This window comes from Aythya marila, assembly GCF_965140915.1.
Source record: "Aythya marila genome assembly, chromosome: 11".
In the NCBI taxonomy this organism is placed as follows: domain Eukaryota; kingdom Metazoa; phylum Chordata; class Aves; order Anseriformes; family Anatidae; genus Aythya; species Aythya marila.
The window spans coordinates 797552-817544 of NC_139052.1; the positions used below are offsets into that span (position 1 = coordinate 797552).

General features: G+C 40.1%; 1 protein-coding gene across 4 annotated transcripts in view; it reads left to right on the forward strand.

The window, feature by feature from the left end:
* The first annotated feature begins 380 nt into the window (after positions 1-380).
* The window catches only part of SEMA6D (semaphorin 6D), a 237279-nt gene continuing 217666 nt past the window's right edge, over positions 381-19993 (forward strand). For 2 of the 4 annotated variants that reach the window (XM_082769260.1, XM_082769265.1), the window contains exon 1: positions 381-477. The gene's annotated coding sequence lies outside the window, so the exon portion shown is untranslated. The remainder of the gene's footprint in view (positions 478-19993) is intronic. The other 2 variants (XM_082769261.1, XM_082769262.1) reach the window with 1 other exon arrangement.

A 19993-nucleotide genomic window follows, 5' to 3' on the forward strand; every position in this document is an offset into this window, starting at 1 on the left:
CATTGTAACAGAGACTAGAAATAAAACAAGCTGCAAAAAGCGAGCTGAAATGTACACTTCGAGGTTCAGATTTGGAGCTAACCGCCTCCGGTGCTGACTGAGAGCTGGAGCGTTCCCAAAGTCATTGCTGCCGAGTCTGCGGGTGCCGAACGGAAGAAGCGAGCCCCGGCGAAGTTGGGAGCGGGGCGGCGGGGGCTCGGCGGGGGCTCGGCGGGGGCTCGGCGGGGGCTCGGCGGGGGCTCGGCGGGGGATGGCGGCCGCGTCCCGGGCAGGAGCCAAAGGGGAGGGCGGGGCGGGGCCGGGCAGGTGCCGCGGACAATGGGGCCCGCGCGGGGCGGGGCCGGGCAGGTGCGGGGCGGGGCGCGGAGCGGAGCGGAGCGGAGCGCGGCCGCTCGGGGTCGGCCCCTGCCGCCAGTCGCGGAGTTCGCCGCGTCGCCAGCCGCGCCCGGAGTCGCGCTCTGCCCCGTTGCAGCCCCCGTAAGTCCTGCCGCCGCCGCCGCATATTCATCGCCACCCCGCTGCTGCCGCCGCGGAGTTGGCCCCGCCGGGGTGCCGGGCGCTGCGCGGGGCGAGCCGCGCCCCCTGCCCATTGTTTTCCGCTGGGGGTGAGAGGGGGCCCAGCTGGGCTGGGGAGAGCCGGGGGATGCGCGTCTGTCCCCGGTGCTGGCGGCGCGGAGCCGTGCGGTGCCCGCGGGCGCTGTCACTTTCCGGCCGTCCCCGCAGCCGGAGGTTCGGCGGGGCGCGGGGACGCTGCCCCCGCTGTTAGCTTCCCGGGCGGGCGTCCCCGCCCCGCCTCTGCCAGGGGCTCCGCAGAGGCCGCCAGCACCTTGGCCCCCGCGGCCGGCGGGTGCGGAGCCGAGCTTCCTGCGGCGAGCCCTCGCCGCCGACTGGTGCCCTTCCCGGGCGCTGCCCCCCCTGGCCCCGGCCTTGGCCGTCGTGAGCGCGGGGGGACTCCGCGGCCCTTCCCCGCCTGTGCGCAGCGATCGCTGCCTGGCGGCAGGAGCAGCCGCCCCGCCGCACCGGGCGTGCTTGGGGCTTCGGGGGGCTGACGGAGGAGGGCGGCATGCCGGAGCACGGAGTCTGTGGTCCCCGGGAGGAGCAGCCCGGGCACCCCTCTGTCTAACTGGGAGTTCGGTTGGAAAGGGGAAATCCTTGGCACGGAGCTGGTGGTGTGGCTACGGAAAGTGCTATGTAATTCCTTTGAAGGAGGAGGAAGGCTTGAAGTGATTTCTGAAACGGGATATAAGCTTTTTACAGGAAGAAAATGTTTGCCTTATTTGTCATCAATATATCCGTTTATTCCCTTTCTGCTGTTGTAGCAATTTGTTTTTGTTTTCCAATTTATTGCCCTTTTCGCATTGATTTTCTATTGATTAAATTCATTTTCTTGCCTGTCGCCATAGATGTTGGTCTCTGATCCAATCATTAGCAGCGTTTGTAGCTACAGTTCAGTTTCTGCCCTCATCTTAAGAAAAAGGGGGGGGGGGGAAATATAAGCAGTGCCCTTATTCTTTTCCCAACTTCGAATGTATAGGATTCATTCAACATCAATCCTTTTACTGTTTGTGTTCTTTTTCAAATGTTAACAGAACTTGGTCTGTTTCAGGCAGGTCTCGGTTAAGAGAGAAAGTGACGTACAAAAGCTTGGCTACGTTTAATGATCATTCTAGGTTCTCAATTACAATTGCGTTCCTCAATTATAAGATGTGAGTTGCAAGTCTGTGCGTCTCTTTTAAGGCATATCCCCACCCTGCTTTCTTGGTCACGTATTTTTCCTCTATGCCAAAACATTTAGCGATCAGCAAAAGCAGGGTGTTTTTGGTTTTGGTTGGGTTTTTTTTGGTTTTGGTTTAAAATGGTGCTTGAATACACAGGATTCCTATAATATATATATTTTTCCTTTCCTGAGAAAAACAAAGGAGTTTAGATGTATGTAAGAAAGAGTTTAATAGACTGTGGAGAACTAGAGATTTCTTTCTTTTGCTAAAGAACCCTTACCAATGTTTATTGAATTTGCTCGTCTGCATGAAGAAAAGAACTGTTGTTTTGTTATCTAGCAGATGTAGGAAGATTGACGGCTACAAATTGTAAATCTATGAAGGATCTGTCCATGGCACAATTTTTAGTTCATTTAAATAGTTATCCTACACATCTTGTAATTTGCAAAATTATATAAACAAGATCAGTAAGTTTATGAAGAAGATATAAATGCAATAAATATACCGTAAAAATTTTGAAGCTCTTTGGGATAATTAGCAGAGCACAGTCTTGCTTGAAGTATGATGTTAATACAGTTAATTTAAATTCAAATATGGGCACACCATTGTAAATATTATACTGTAGAAAAGAAATATATATTTTTAAACATGCTACTTCTGTCAGAAGAACTTGAAGTATAATAGTCTTTGTTAAGATGAAGAGAACATCGTTGATGTCATGGCGTGCTTTGCATTTTTAAATGGAATCTAATGAATTGCAAACGTTCATTATGCCACCAGTGATTGCTGAAACTTTTCAGGACCCCAAAATAGGGAGTTATTTGTGTACTGTTACTCACATGTTTTCTGATTATGGCTTGACTGTAAAAACAATAATAAATAAAAAAGGCATTGTTCTGAAATTAATTCTCTGCTAGCTCCAGATCTTTTGTTGGTCTACTTCTGTCTTGTAAGACTGTGTTTAAACACCCCGGTGGGCTCAGGTTAGAGAACTTTCTGCTGGGAAGTGGGGGAAGCTGTGGGAAGGGGCTGGTAGCAGCCTGTTGGATCTTGGAAGAGTTAAGGGTGGGTAACATGCCAGGGAAGGTCAGGCTTGCCAATTGTCTCAAAAGGCAGAGAGGTCAAATTTCCAAAGGTCAAAGAGTGATATGCTAATTTTAATGCACATCATATATAAATATTGCTCAGCTTAACACATCAGGATGCTAAGAATAAATATCTCTTGGTCTGTGCCTTTTAGATAAATGTTATCTTTAACAAATTGCTCTTACTTAACTATGATGTGTAATGGCTAACATTCTTCTAATGCTATTTCATTCTCTATGCGCTTTCTACTTATTTTTCTATTTCTAATGGCCGCTGTTCTTCTAAGGTTATTTCATTCTCTATGGGCCAGTGGAAATGGGCTATGTTTATGGGTCCAGGACAACTTACAACCTTTGAATGCCTTGGTTCATAACTATTCTTGGCACTGCACAGTGTGGTCTGTCAGTTTCCAAACATTGGGGGGTTTTGAAACCTGGGGGGTCTCGAGTTCAGTTTCATTTCCCCTTCTGTTCAGTCCCCTTGGCTGTGTGGCAGTGGTGGTCAAGGCAGACAGCAGTGATGCCCATGTCATCTTCTTGCTGGCCATGCCCGCTGTAGGTGAACATCCATCAGGCCCAAAGGCTGATAGGCTGCGCCACTGCAGATAAAACAAGGTGGTTGCTTTGGGGATGTAGACAGAGAAGGGGGCTGATGTCCTTGCTTGTTTACTGGAGATGCTTAGTGGCAATTTCTCACTGAACTCTGCTGCTCCTTGCAAATGTTTTAAATTTATTTTTAACTATTGTCTCTCAGTACTTTATCTTGAGGCTTAATTCCTACTGTGACACTATATTCTTAGATTAATTCAAACCTATGTGTATTTAAAATGCAGGAGACCCTTTTATAAAAGCCAGGGTCTGTTCTCCAGGGCTGGAGAAAGTGTACCATGGTATTTGTTGTTTTGTGGGACTCCCCGTGCCACACGGCAGTTACACTGATTGTCCCTGCTACTCTGGGTGATCCTTGACTGAATTGCTGTGGGACTGAACTGAGGTGGGAACTACAAGAGAGTGTCCCTCTGCAGGAGCTGCAGGTCATAAAAAGAGTTCTAGGATGGATCAGAAGTAATAAAGTATTGGTGATCTTCAAGGAAGTGCTTAATGCCCAACTCTCTTCCATGGCAGAAAGCAGGCAGTAAGGATGTCTGATACAAGGGGAGTAAAGTTTTAATGGAGAAAAATCTGCATCTCAAACTGATGTGGGTAACTTAATAGTGAACTAATGTAAATGGTATCAAGAAAACCAGACAAATCTTGAAGATTATAAATCAAAGTAAAAGAAGAGGGGAGAAAGGTGCACTGTTTCTGAAGGCTGATATCTGACTGTTTTAGAGCTAGAAACTCTCTACGAGAGAACTACGGGGGTGTTTTTTTTCTTTTTTTTTCTTTTTTTTTCTTTTTTTTTCTTTTTTTTCTTTTTTTTCTTTTTTTTTCTTTTTTTTTCTTTTTTTTTCTTTTTTTTTCTTTTTTTTTCTTTTTTTTTCTTTTTTTTTCTTTTTTTTTCTTTTTTTTTTCTTTTTTTTTCTGATGATATAAGACAGCTATTTCTTCCCTTGTATGCTGAAGATCACTTGACTTTATCATACAATTCAGATGTTTAAGATGAGGTTTTTGGGCATTGTGTTTCTCACTGTGTTCTGCTCTTGTGGCAGGCGTGCAAACACAGTAAGTGTTCATGGTGCCCTTAGCTGAGGGACTGTTCCTTTAGCTTGAGTGGGAAAGATCTCTGCTTATAAGAGAGGCTTTTGAGTTCTTTCTTGAGTAGGAGTTCCTATCAGTTTTACAGTAGTATTTTTAAGAAGCTTCAGTTACTTATTCCTAACTTTTTTCACTAATGAGAGCTCACCTTTCCATCTCCCTGACTCTTTTCTGTGAGCTTAGTTTCCACTGAAGCCACCCTGTGTGTTCAGTTAGGTTGTAACTCCCGTTACAAAGTCAACTTTTGCCTTTCTTTAGTCTGCCACTTCTGGTTTTGATCATCTTCCCTCAGTTCTCAGAAATATTTCAGATTCATTAATAACTTCTCCCACTGATACACCACTTCTGTATCCTGTAGTCTAGCCAATTTTTTCCAGTCCAGCTGTTCGGTTTGCTCACCACCTCTAAGATCTCTTTACACCTACAACTTCTCCCACTTCAGAGCTAGTCGTGACATTGTGGCAGCACACATTTTCTTTCTCCAGCTGTAGCACGTGTTGTTTTTGAACTTCAATTTTCGTGCCACTAATACTGTATGTGAACTCACCCCTGAGAAGAGACAATGGTTCTATGGAATGGGGTGATCCATCCATGGACTTGATAGCCAGCAGAATCGGTGCTTAAGGATTTGAATTATCTGTCTGTGCAAGGGCAGAACCATTGCACAGTTCATGTAAATGATGTATGTGGTCCTAGTTTTCTTTGTTAAAAATTTGACTGACAGACTGCAGATGCAGTCTCTTTTTTTTTTTTTTTTCTAGAATAAAAGGCATCTTCTCAAATTAACAGCCTTTCTCTTTTTTCGTTGCTAGCCTTCCAAGGCACAGAAGTTTTTCTTGATCTATTCCCTTCCACAGAGCTTAGTTTTATCCAAAAAATTGTAATAGAAGCTTTTTGTGAGAGCCTCAAGTACAGAGTTCTGCTTTATTACAGCTGCTCAAGAAAGGAGCAGTCCCACCCTGGATTTTCTTCATGGGTGGTAGCTTCTTGCTAGTTCATAATGGGAAATATTGTTGTCATTTCAATATTAGCCCAAGATACAAAATATATTTTAAGTGTTCCAGCCTCATTTATGTGTATTTGAGGAGGGAAAGGGAGGTAAGGAAAGAGAGTGAGTTCTTCACATATAATGAAAGAGCACAGGATTGAGTCAGACCTAGCCAACCTGAAAATGTCAGATCATAAAGAGCAGCATTTTGGAATTGGGGTTGAAGCAAGGAGATCCACTTCTGCTTCTGCCATTTCAAGCAAGTAATACTTCTTTCACTTTCCCATAATTCAAAGAACAGGTGAATGAACCTGTCTATGGCTGCAGAATTAAAAAGAAAAATCACCTTTGGAAGGAAGGGAAAACAACTTCTTTGCAAAGCAAAAGATCAAGATGGGATATTTCAGCAAACAATAAAAAATTACACAAAAAGTTAGCATGAGAATGTGGGTTTATAATGCGAAGCCTTGTGAAGTAATTTCTCTTACTATTTCATATCCTGAGATTTTTCACATTTTATACAAACAATCACAAATTCAAGTGTCCAAAACTTTAAAACTTGAACTTATCTTTTCTAGACAATCTCCAGATGAAACTCAATTGCACTATGCCATTTTTCTCCCAAAAAATTCTTGTGAATTGCCAGTCCTGTTCTGTGTGTCAACCCTTCCTGCCTGCCATTTACTGACTATTATTCTTACCCTGCTATTAAATCAGAAGTGTTATTAGTCAAATCTATGTTCTTATTGTGCTTCACAGCTACAGAATGAATTTTCAGAAAAGCAGTAGCTCTGGTGTTGTGTGTGATGATATGTAGGTACTATGCCTATGGATGGGTGCCTTGCAGCACATACAAATATTAAAATACAGGATTAGATTGGGTTCTCTCATGCAACTTTGGATTGCATTTATCGGTGGAATCTTCCTTCAGTCTTCTGTCTTTTGATGGCAAACATTACAGCTTTTACCAGAAAAGAAAAAATTGGGGATTATATATAAACTCACTTTGTTTTGTTTAGATAGGAGTAAGTAGGCTGAAACTACCAGCAGGCTTGTCAATTCCAGTGTGCGAATGTATAGCACTACTATTTATTTATTTTTAAATATTGCCTTTATGCTCCTTTGTGTTACTTTCATAGTCTTTTTTTTTTTTTTTTAAAAAAAAAAAAAAAAGGGGGGGAGGGAAGTTAGGGATTTTTGTCCTTTTCCTTGGTCTCTGAGCAGGGTTTGAACCCTTGAATCCCCAGGCAAGTGTGTTTCACCAGAAATATTGAACTGGTAAGGAAAATAACTGCTTCTTCTTGAACTTTGTTAGTAGAGAAGATGGCAAATACTTCGCAAGATCTGCTGACATTCTACTCTTGATCCCAGCAATCTTGGATCTCATTCAGATCTGAAAGAACATTCCAATCCACTCATTGAGATACAGGTCCTGGCAACTGGGCACTTTATTTGCAATACATATTTTGTCTCCAGTGCCCCATACAAAGATGACCTGAGTTCTTGTTCCAGACTTCTCCACTGTTCACCCGTCACCTCCCTTTCATTTTTCCATTCCAAAGCTGTTTCTCACAGATCTTGCCTGGTCACTGATCTTTCCTAACAGGCTCCCAGTCCCTGTTCCCACTTCCTATGTAGGTCACTGACCCCAGTGTTTCTCTATTACTCTCACTTTTACTTTCCACACAATCTCACTTGTTTGCTCTATAGCCTCCTTACTCCTATTGTATTCTGGTCATGAGTCAACTTTCACTCCTTTTCACTAAAAGCTAACAAAAACCCATTCTTTCTCCAAACTGCTTGAAGTTATGAAGAGTCTTACCTGCTGCTTGCCTAGGTAGCCAAAGCTGTGCTGGATCCACCAGAAAAAAACAATTGCTATGTTCTTGAACATGCGAGATAAAATACATTGAGCATGTGCTAAATGTCCAGAGAATGCAGCTGCTAAACTGTAAATCTCTATAGAGAATTTCCCATGCTTATAAAGTAGACTAGCTTCTCTTTTTCCTTGTGAAAAATTTATTTCATTAGAGCGTGTTGATAAGAATGACAACATTTTTAAATGCCAGGACTCTCCACCAAATAGGAGCGTCTCAGATTTTCTCAGGCATGTTTTGTTCTTGTTAACACATTCTCAATTTCTCTTAGCAAACTGTATTTAGTAAACTATGCAATGCTGATGAAGCATTTATTTGAGAGAACAAAAAAAAAAATATATATGATTTTTATTCCCTTGTGTAAAATTTTGGCATAATGACGCTTTTGCAAAGCTATACCGAGCTATACCTATAAAAGTCTCCTGTAATTGATGGTGTTGGGCAACCTTCGATAGGCACCCATCCTACCTTTGATACCCCAAGGATAGTCCTTAACATTTTATACTGTGCAGATAGGTGCCCAGTACTACTAGTTTGTGCCTGTACAGCACTGCATTGATACTAAAGTTAGTTAATTAAGAAAAACAATATGAACACAAATGGAGTGCTCTGCTGCCAGGTCTCCTGCATATGCAGTAGTTCAAGAACTCCCACAAAGTACTTTTGTATGCAGTATACTTGTGAATGCCTTGGAGGAAGGGACTATGCATTGAAAAGGAATTACATCTGTGGGTGTACAACTAGCAGGTCTACAAGTGTGTGAGTGAGAGGGAGAAAATATGTGATAATGTTGGTATCGAAGATTTCAGTAGCAATCCAGTGTACGATGACTGTGTTACTCACAATTGGAAGAGATCTCTATTGGTGGATAGATGCAGGGAGTGAAAGAGATTGCTATATGTGTAAGCATGTATCTGCTTGGGAACAAGGTGGAGTGAAGACAAAATGCAGTTAAATCTTAAAGCACTACAAGTTGAGAAGCAACGCTGTTCTGTAACTATTTTACCTTGTAGAAATGATCGCATACATGGCTTAGCTCATTTTCTGGGAGCATGGAGTTTTTGAAGATTGCAATTAATCACCAAGTGGGGATTTGCCTTGTCAGGCTTTCAATTGTTTAAGGAAAAGGAAAAAAAAAATTTACAACTTAATTTTGTATTTGTAAAGAGGAAGTAAATAATTTTTGTGGGGCTTTTTTCCTTTATTTAAGTTGTAAATGTAAAATACTTCTTATGGATGTGTTATTTCAGTGTGCTGTGAGCATTTAACAGACATAGTCATTGAGAAATTGTTGAAAAAGCTGTTGCCACTTTAATTTCTGGCAGACAGTCTATAATCCAGTTTGTCAAATGAATTTTCTTGATTGCCTTGCAATGTATGCAAAGTACTTAAAAAAAAAAAAAATAAAAAATAAATCAAAATTACCTCTGAAGATGTTGGGGGGAGGAGAAGGATACAAAAGAAAACAGAGGAAAATTCAGCTTTCTTCTCTTAGTTAAGTATAAAGAAAATGGTACTGTATAAAGGCAGCACAAAAGACATAACAGAAATGTATAATGAGAGCAATCAAGTTCTTCAAAATGCTGGATAGTTGTACTGTAGGAAAAAACAACAACAACAACAAAAAACAGTTCACTGATTAAAACAATCGAAAATGTACTTGTTTTTATTCAGTAAGCTAAACTTAATCTATCAAACAAACTTGCTGTCTGACTTTCACCTGAACTGATGAGGTATTCAAGAGGTAGATTCTGTAGGATTTTTGAATGTGGGGTGCTTCCTTTAGTTGGTGGGTGTCCCCCTGCCTGTAAGTCCCCTGCTCAGAGCTGCTGCAAAGATTAGGAATAATTTATTTAATTTCTTCTATTGTGTTATTTAGTGTGTTTCACAATGCACATAAACAATTGTTATCCGTTTTATAGAATTTTCAACTTATACTGAATTTGCTAACTACACCACAGCAGTGAAAAATATTTTTCCTATGTATTTTGGGGCTATAACTACTCTTAAGTCTTTTTGTTGTGTGTGTGTTTTTGTTTGTTTGTTTGTTTATCCTAGTTTATATTATTCTTACCAAAATAATGCTTACAGTATTTGTCAGAAATCTGTGGAGGGCAAAGAGCTAAACTCTTACCAAACAGACAGGGTTTCACAGAGAAGTGAGAAAACACTTTGCAAGATTCATGGTATGAATTAAGCTGCTAGTTGATTAGGTTTTGCAGCTATTTTTCCAGCCACACAAGAAAGGCCAGTGTGTGGTACAATAAATCTAGAGATCTTAGACTCTGGTATTCCTGTGTCTTAGCCTCTCAATTTCTAAAATGTCAGTAGTAGTTAAAAATCAGAAAATTCTGCTTGGTATTCTGAGCAATGTGCCTTTGAAGCCAGGCTGGAGGGAGCAGCATGTTTGTTGCCTTTTGGCTGAAATCCTTAAGAACCCTTGTCTGGAGAAAAAGTTCTGTGGGAAAAGACCTTCTCGGGCTGTTGCCAGGAGGTGTCACTACAGTTCAGGAGTAACTGTTTTGTCCCTTGAGAAACACTTTAGTAGTTTCAAGGTCTCATTAGATATAAGTGCGGGTATCATCAGATCATCAGGTGCAACGATATACTGCCCTCTATTTATCATTTCTAAAGAAAGAACACGATATTGTCCAATCTACTAATTAATGTATCGCCAAGTAAAGAGATTATTGTATGTATGCTAAACGAGTTGACCTCAAAAATACACATTCTACATTGATATTGAAATATGTATGCAGTGTGATACTGTGTACTGTGTAATTCCTTTGGGGAATTAGTGCTTACATGGTGCTGTCTGATGCAGTCATTTGTACTCCCTTGGTCCTATTCATCTTTAAGTGATGTAGCAGAATTTTAGCAGTCACTGATCAGATGTATTACGCTAGGATTAGCATGGCAAGATATTTGTTGAAAACCAAGAGAGTAAAAGTGGCCGTTGTAAAGAGATGGAGTCATGAGCAGGTTTGGGAACCATAACCTTAAACGCTACTGATACCACTCTTTCAAAACAATTTAAATAATTTATTTTAATGCATGAGAAGCTTTTTATTCTCAATCAGTTTTGCACAGCATATTATATGTATTTTATACAGCCTGCTAATGAGCTGAAGACTTGTTAATTATGTGTGCGTGGAATGGCATAGCTGTTGAATTATGCACATTATTTTTCCTTACAATGAAGTCTTCCTATTAACTGTGTCTCTCCTGGCTGAAAATGTACACCTCAGGTTACTAACCCATCTTTTGTCATTTAATTATCATCAATCTTAGGGCTTTGTTTGTGCGAAGAGTTTTTCTGAAAGTTGAGTAGTCTAGACAATAAAAATACACTCTTTAAAAGTAGCTTCTTGTGTTGCATAAAATAGCTGTTGGGAATTGTATATCACCTGAAATAAAAGGAGGAAAAAAATAAGGGAATGTAAAATCTGGAACGGTTTACTTTTTTTTTTCCTCTGTCTGGCTTGTAGTACATTAGTTTTCCTACTTAATAAATACTTAATATCATCCTCTTGACTTGGGGAAAAAAATCAGACTGAAATTATATGTTAATTACAACAAAAATTGTATTATGCCAGATCACTGTTGTGAGCATTGGAATCTAAGCAGGGGCATGTGCTCTACTTCCTGAATGTATTACTCTTACAAAGAGTATAAAACATAATGGTAAAGCTGATCAGGTCTTTCGTACTTTGGATAATTCCAGCAAGCTACAAAAATATGTGATACTAGTTACTAAGCAGTGTAGCAATGTAGACTTGGTGTCTAGTATATATTCTAAATCAATACGTGGAAATTTTCAAAATTCTGTCTAAACTGCTTTTCAGTTGAAAACATTGCTTCTTTCAAAGAAAACAACCAACCAAAAAAAAAAAACATGGCAACAAAATATTCCTGGTCCTTCCATTTTCAGTACAGAAAAAAATGGCATGTGTTTTTTTTTTTTCTTCCTTCCCCCTAAGATAGTATTGTCAGAAATGTGGAAAATTTGTGGAAGTGGAATTGGGTAATGGAAAGTCATTTTGCTAAAGATTTCTGAAACTTGGAGGGGGAGGGGAACAGAGAGAAAGAAAGAAAGTAAGGCTGTAGCGGTGGTATTATGCACGGTAATAAAAAGGAACTACAATTATATTTAATGTCTTGAGTTTGTTGTCTTTTATTTGTTGCTGTATATTCCAGTGTGGATAAAGGAGTTGTATATTACTGAAATAAGCAGCATAAAAGTGTTGGACCATCTTCATCACAGGCTTTGGTTACATAAATCAGTATTACCCACAACAAACAGAAAACATTTGCAATAGTATCACTTGAAAACATGATCAGGAGTTATTTGTTCACACTCTAAGCTGCATTAATAAACTCAGTACTGGGGGACTTGTATTTTTTTCTCTAGTTATTGGGTGATTTTGTGATCCATAAAGAATTAAAAAAGGAGAAGAAGAGGAAAAAAAAATTAAAAAATGCTATGGTGTGGCAGAGCGTGTGTATCTTGGATTTGTAGTCCTGGGAAGAGGGACAGGTCCAAAGAAAAATCTTAGTTTGAAAGCTCCTTCAGCCTTTTTTGTTGTTTATGACAAATCTCTTGAGTGTTCAAGAGATTTCATTTGTTGCTTTTACATCAGCTTGTTTCATATAAGCTGTGAAATGACTATTAGACAGATTACCAGCCTTAAAGGATTATATGCATCTTTCATCATAGGTGCTGCTGCAATATAAACACTATAACAATAATCAGCTTAGTTAAGTTCAAGCAGGTGGTCTAAAGCGAAAAGGTATTTTGTAGGACTAGAAGGTGTTCTGAGCAAATTTGCCGACGACATCAAACTTGGAGGAGTTGTGGACTCTGATGAGGGTGGAAAGGCCTTGCAGAGAGACCTGGACAGATTGGAGAGCTCGGCGATCACCAACCACATGAAGTTTAACAAAAGCAAGTGCTGGGTCTTGCACCTGGGATGGGGCAACCCTGGCTTTACGTACAGACTGGGCGATAAGATGCTGGAGAGCAGCCCTGCAGAGAGGGATCTGGGGTTTGTGGATGGTAGCAAGTTGAATATGAGCCAGCAGTGTGCCCTGGCAGCCAGGAGGGCCAACCAGATCCTGGGGTGCACCAAGCACAGCATTGCTAGTCGGTTGAGAGAAGAGATTATCCTGCTCTACTCTGCATTGGTCCGGCCTCACTTTGAGTACTGTGTGCAGTTCTGGGCACCACAGTACAAAAAGGACATTCAACTGTTGGAGAGTGTCCAGAGGAGGGTGACGAAGACGGTGAAGGGTCTAGAGGGAAAGACATACAAGGAGCGGTTGAGGGCACTGGAGAGGAGGAGGCTGAGGGGGGACCTCATCGCGGTCTACAACTTCCTTGCAAGGGGGAGTGGAGAGGCAAGTGACCTATTCTCTGTAAACACCAGTGATAGGACCTGCGGGAATGGTGTCATGCTGAGGCAGGGGAAGTATAGGCTTGACATCAGGAACAAGTTCTTCACTGAGAGGGTGGTTGCACACTGGAACAGGCTCCCCAGTGAGGCAGTCACCGCACCAAGCCTGTCTGAATTTAAGAAGCAATTGGACTGTGCACTTAGTCACACGGCCTAAATTTTGGGTAGACCTGTGTGGTGCCAGGAGTTGGACTTGATGATCAGTACGAGTCCCTTCCAACTCGGGATATTCTATGATTCTATGACTCTACTTTTCCTTCCATCTTCAACAGATGAACATGTGATTATGTAGGCAATTAGGGAAATTGCTTAGAGGTGTTTTGAAATCCTATGTTCTAGGTAACCAGGGTTTGTATTTTTTGTTGTTGTTGTAGTGTTGTGTTTTTCTTTTTTCTTTTTTCCTGTATATTCTTTTAACCTACAGATTTCATAACATGACATGGACATAAACGGCTTCTTTTTCTTATCTGCTTTGTGGTTTCTTTTTTTTTTTTTTTTTTTTAAATGCCTACCATGGCAAGACTGTGAGTAGAGTTCCTTCCTATCCAGTTGATGAGCTTGCAATTGTTCATTCAAGTTATAATGGCAATGAATTCTAGCTTTTCTCCATTCCAGCATAGAATGGTCTCCAAATCTATGCATTTGTTAGATTTTTCTCCTGCTACCCTTGACATGCAGTTCATTTGTGGCTCTTTGACCGCTGCTTCTGTGGCATGATTTGGAGTGTGGTGAACAAGGTGGTTATCAGTAGGGCTGAGCTGGTGGCTCTCTGTGGCTGCTTCATGCCATCTCTTGGGTGGGCTGGCTGCTACAGAGCTGATGGGATGCTGAAGGTTAATCAGCTACGTGATGTCTTCGTGGTTGAGAATGAAGATGAGGTCCAAAATAACTTTATTTCATGTTTGTCAGTGACTTGGGATTTGCCCCTTCATAACAGAAATATTCTATTTTTCTCAAGTTATTCAATATCTAAATTAATGTATTACTTTGAAACAAATTATGCATGTTACTGGTATTTGTAATAGTAAACGTATATGCCAAGTTCTTAAATGGATATCGAAGTTATATAAAGCACTTTTATACCTTAAAGTAACTGTAAAACCAGAAAGGAAAACAGAGCTATACAACTACTTGTAAAGATTCAGTGAATTTATTACTTCTTTAGTGTTTCATTATAGGGGTAAACTAACTGTTTGTCAAAATTTGTAGATTAATACCAGTTGTCCATAAACAATTTTGAGAACAATTATACTGTCTTAGAGAAAATTCATGTGACCAAGAAAGTGCCTGAGATAAGCAATCATTTCTGTTGTCATTTTAAAATATTTTCTTTTGTGTAGAATTCCCTTGGGTATTTTCAATGACTGGTGTAAAACTATGATGGTTTTAATTTTGTCAAAAGGTATTATTAAAAATATTTATGACAGCATTATAATATACACGGCTACAGAAGTAAACGTGAATAAAGCACAGTTCAAGAGTTTTGAAATAAAGACAGGAGTTATGGATAACTAGAGATTTATACCCACACAATTTGTTTCTACTTTACGCATCTTTTCTTGCAACAATGCTGAGAAGAATATTCAAGTCTGAATATTGTTTGTGTGTGCCCAACAAAATAAGTTTCAGAGTAGGAACCCAGCTAAAACAGATGGCGTGTTATATGAAGGTCCTGGGACAGAGCAACCCTGGTTATCTCTGCAGGCTGGGAGGCTGGAGAGCAGCCCCACAGAAAGGAGTCTGGGGGTTTTGGTCGTTGGCAAGCTGCTCATGACCCAGCACTGCGCCCTGGTGGCCAGGAGGGCCAGCTGTATCCTGGGGTGCATCAGGCACAGCATTGCTAGTCAGTTGACAGAAGGGATCGTTCTGCTCTGTGCTGGAAAGGTGTCACCTCGAGTGCTGTGTGCAGTTTTGAGCAACACAACATAAGAAGGACATACAACTATTAAAGAACCTCCAAGGGAGGGCTATGGAGATTTTGAAGGGTCTGGAGGGCCAGGTGTATGAGGAGTGGATGAACTCCCTTGGTTTGTTCAGCCCGGAGCTGAGCAGGCTGAGGGCAGGCCTCATGGTGGCCTGCAACTTTCTCACGAGGGGAGCGGAGGGGCAGGCACTGAGCTCTGCTCTCTGGGGACAGTGACAGGACCTGAGGGAATGGCATGGAGCTGGGACAAGCAAGGATCTGCCTAGGTGTTAGGGAAAGGTTTTTCACTAAGAGGGTGGTCGGGCACTGGGACAGGCTGCCTGGGGAAAGCGGTCATGGCACTGAGCCTGCTGGAGTTCAAGAAGCATTTGGACAGCGCTTTCAGACAGATGGTTGGTTGGATTTTGGGGTTGTCCTGTGTGGAGCCAGGGTCTGGACCTGATGATCATTTTGGTTCCCTCCAACATGGGACATTCTGTGATTCTGTCTGTCTGAAATCTGAATATGGCAACATTCAGAACATGGCATTTTCAGACTTTGCCATGACCTTGGTTTAGTTTCTTCTTTCTAGATAGTCCAAATAGAAGTGTCAAGATGGACATTGCAGAGGGCGCAAATAGTTAAGAAATGCAGGGGAAATATTTTTCCCCATGCAGTGCCACAAATAAATTGCAAGCAGAACAAGCAGGAGACTGATTCCACTTGAACCGTGGATGAAGGGGGGCATTTCATCCTTCTGTCTCTTGTAAATCCAATTCAATTTTTGGAACCGAGATACTATTTAACCACATAAAAAGCTGTACCAGGTTCCCTTTTTGCAGTGGGTTTTGCTCATAGTAATACAGAGCAGACTGTATACTCTGCCAGAGAATGATCTGCTTAGGATAGAGTGGAAATGTACATTAGTAAGACAATGTAAAGATTTCACACTTCTGCTGCTTCCTTAGTGCTTGTGTTGGAAATAAATGACAGACTCTGGGACACAAATTCTAGTCTTCATTTGCACTTTCTGTAGGCACCAAGGAAAAAAATCAGAAGCCTAAACATAGACATCTAATGCCATTTTAGATGCATTGTGTACCTGAGACATCTATCAGGGCTAGCAGGTGTGACAGATGACTTAATGCCTTCTATAGCAGCAGTTGAAAGCTGTGGTGGGATACCCTCAGGCATCTAAAATAGCACTGGATTTCTATGTTTAGGCACCTGCATTGCTCCTTAATGCTCTGTTGTAATTAATCAAATAAGTTAAAGATCACTTAAACACTTATATAGGTACGTTTGTATGTATTTCATAAATTACCTGAGGGTAATCTGATAGCAGAAGTTGGTGATACAAGATTTAAGCTATATTTCCTTTTGTATTGGTTTAAGTTGATTTAAAAATTTCTTATAGCACAACCTGTATGCAAATTTGCACAAGTGAGTTCATGGCTTAGTTTTTAAAATAATCAGCTGCAAAATTCTAGATCCTTCAGTTTTTATTCCAGGAAAACATGGGGGATTGGGAGAACTAAAATGCGTGTTATCACTTATGATATTTAAAACATAATGAACCTCTCCACCACCTCAAAGACTGTGCCCCAGCCACACTTTCTTTAGAAGTGATGGCAACATTTCTCATTTTGAGGCATTCAGTAACCAGGTAATGTAGGTATTTAAATAGATTCAATAAATACTAAATAATGGTGTTCTGGAAGTGGTAGTTACCCATTGAGCTCTATGATCAAAAAGAAATTTTGAGTATTGCAGTATTATATTATGTATTTACATTCTCCATAGTCAATGTGTAGTTAAACAATAAGGCACAACAGGCATTAATCCCTTTGAAATATACTCCCAGTGTCAGAGATATTGTTGGGAATGCGACTAAAGGGCATGTTACATTAACTACCCGAATGGTACAGTAATCTTCCATAAATTCATTACCTGGGGTGTCTCACAATTGTTTTGAAATGGTAATTTAAATAAATAAAAATCCTCAAGGAGTTTCTCCTCTATTTCCAGGGGATTTTAACAGAAATTGGACATCACTGGTAGCTAGTAGAAATACTTACATTTATGTGCTGCATTTGAAGATGTTTGCTTCATTCATGTTATGTCTAATGTCATGACATGGTCATAGCTACCAGAACGATTAAAACCTCAAAGTACATGCACAACCATTATCAGTAATCCGAGTAGCTTTTCCTTTGTGTTATCCATATTTATTTTTTTTAACCAAAGGCAGAAATCATTTGTTTTAAACTCAGATAGTGGTGGAAACCATAACACAATAAGAGCCTTTTTTTTTTTTTTTTTTCTTTAGGAAGATGTAAAACAAGTTGCATTAATAGTTGTTTTTTTTTAATAGCACTTGACATGTTCCAGTGTGGAACGTATAGTTATTACAAATTATGGGAAGAGCAAACACAAGTAGGAGCAGACTTCTTGTTTCTTTTCTTGTCAAATATGCAATCACAGTACAAGACACTTTCATTTTAAAATATGGAAATGTATATATTCATTGGTTTTAACATCTGTTCTTTTCCAATTGTTTTCTTACCAGCTATTCTTAAATATTTCAGAGAAAACCCAAGGGCTTATTAAAATTTTAGTAAGAAAGTTTTTGTTGTTTGTTTGTTTGTTTTCAGGGCACACAAGATGTTACCTCTAAAGAAGTATTAGTGAATTACTTCTTTCCTTTGACTGTAATGATTTTATAATTATACTTTGTCATAAGGGAAATCTACACAGGTTCATTGTTTTTCATCTTTTCTGGGTAAAGGTTAATCTTTCCCTGGAATGTGGACAGATGGGAATAACTGTTGTAAGCATTAGTCATGATGATTTATGTGTAAAAATTAGGATTTTTTATGGTATTTTTAGCTTGATCTTTTTTTTTAAAAAAAAAAAAAAAAAGAAAAAAAAAAGAAAAGGAACAAAAAAAAAAACAAACAAACAAAAAAAAAAGGATGCATCCCACAAGATTTTGGTCCCTCTCTGTATATTGATAAATTGGAGAATGATGACAAAGAATACTCTGAGCCAGAAATGATGATTGCAGAATTTATTTTCTTGTGGGGTAGTATCTTCACAGGTATGGACTTGGGAAGAGATTCATTGTTGAATCAATGATCAGGACAACTGGGATCTTTTTGTCATCCTTATTGTGGGGTATTGTCTGTTTCCTAGTACTGTTTGGAGTATTTCTACTAATTTATTCTCTGCACACATGAAATACAGATAAAGCCTTTGGTTTATTCTGCATAGTATTATTATTTCTGCTATTTTGGCTTTTAGCACTAAAAGTCTCAATTTTTTGTTCTACAATTGAGTTGTCCATAGAGGATTTTTGTGGTAGGCAATGGGAGAGGGTCCCCTTGTGGAAATGACTTGATGTCTGTTGAGAGCTGTGTGCAATCCTACAAGTCCAAAAGTTATTTCTAGTTCTGTATCTGTACTCCAGGGCTCCAGCATCTCATAGTACACTAAAGAACAACAACAAAATTCTAACTTGCTATAGTGTGACTCTTGTAAGTGACGCTTGTAAGCAAGACACTAATTTTCAGGTCAAATTTAATGGCAAACAGAAACATCTAAAAATTTGCAGTATTGCGTAATGAATTGCTAATCCATAATAATAGGAACAAAATGTCTTCCTCAGTCTTTTTAGTAAGCAGCTGACCGAAGTGTAAGGATTTCTATATCATCCTTAAATTTATTTATTTAAGCTCAACTAGAAAGCAGATAATGTATTGCTGTCAACTTATTTAAATATCTGATCCTCTCCAAATCCTACTAAGCTCTTGGCTGAAAGTTTCTCTTGTAGCAAACTCTACAAGTTAGTCATGCACTGTGTAAAAATGCTGTCTTTCCTCAATTTGTGTTTTTGCCTACCAATTTTGTTTTTTATTCTACCAATTTATTCTGTGAGAAATGGTGAATAGAAATGTCTGACTTAACCACACTGTACAATTTACTGTTCTACATAGCCTTATTATATCCAATCTTCTGTATTCTCTTATGGAGCCTAAATATTCCTTGTCTTTAGATCCTCCTTCTGTACCTATAATAATTTCTATTGCCTATCCCTGTTTGATCTCCTCCGTGTTTTCTAGTGTTGACTTTGTGTAATTGCACTATTGTATTTTCAGTGTTCATTTATAGCAATACTGTTACCTTTTTTTTTTTTTTTTTTTTTTTTTTTTTTTTAAACTTTGGATGTTATTGTGCTGGGCAAAGATTTGTAATTCTTTGTCTTCCTCATAGATGCCTGGAGCTTTTTCCCTTCATGTTTGCAGTCCAGGCTCAAAGCATATGTGTAAGCCTGCATATGCAAGAGATGGTTCTAGCAAATGGCAGTAAACCTTCTTTAAGAACTATTTTGAAACCATCTGTAGGAAGCTCTGTGGCCTCTCAGATCTTCATTACTCCTTTCCTCTTCTGACTGGAGCCAGAACTAGTTACCTCTAGTAAAGAGGGAAGGAGCTAATTACTTATTCTTGGTCCCTAGGGGTGTCACTGGCATGTCCACCCAAGTGTGGCGTGGCAAGTGCAGGTAAACTGGTGTACTGCCTTGCTGCTGCCAAGACAAATTGTGTGTTCTGGCTTCTTTTACCTCCTCCTCATAAACCTCCTGTGAGCTGTCTCAAGGATTTAAATGCCTAGAAAACTGGCGTGTGCTGGAAATAAATAAATAAATAAATAAAAGAGCTAGTGCTCTGAAGTAGCTCTCTGCAGGGGTCAGGCCAGCGTTAAGGGATTAATAACCCTGTTCATATTAGCTAGTTATTAGAGGTTGTTTGTACTGTTCACCTGCACACCAAGAATAGTTTGTATTATTCTTTGTAGAGTTCATTGCCTTGTGTCAGAGTTCATTAATTTCCTATATTCGTTAGTGTTACAATTTTCACCAGATCTTCTTTAGGGGCAGGGTGATTCATTAGCCACTCTGCCTTCATCTGTTTTTCCCTTGGTAACCAGATCCTGGGCCTGGACCCTGGGCCTACATGGCAAGGGAAGAACCTTGTGGCACATTTACAGAGGGTCTGGATAACAAACCAAACTGGGTTAGTTACAGGCTTGAATGGTCATTTAATATCTATGTGTTTTCCTCCACTGACTCAGTTCAATGGTGGGTTTGTGGTTTTGTTTGGTTGTTGAGGTTTTGTTTTTGCTTTACTCCTTCCAGAACAAGAATGTAACATAGGTTGGCCCTGCTCCTTGGGTGTAGTTTAAGCCTTTCAAATCCTCTCAGAGCTGTATAAG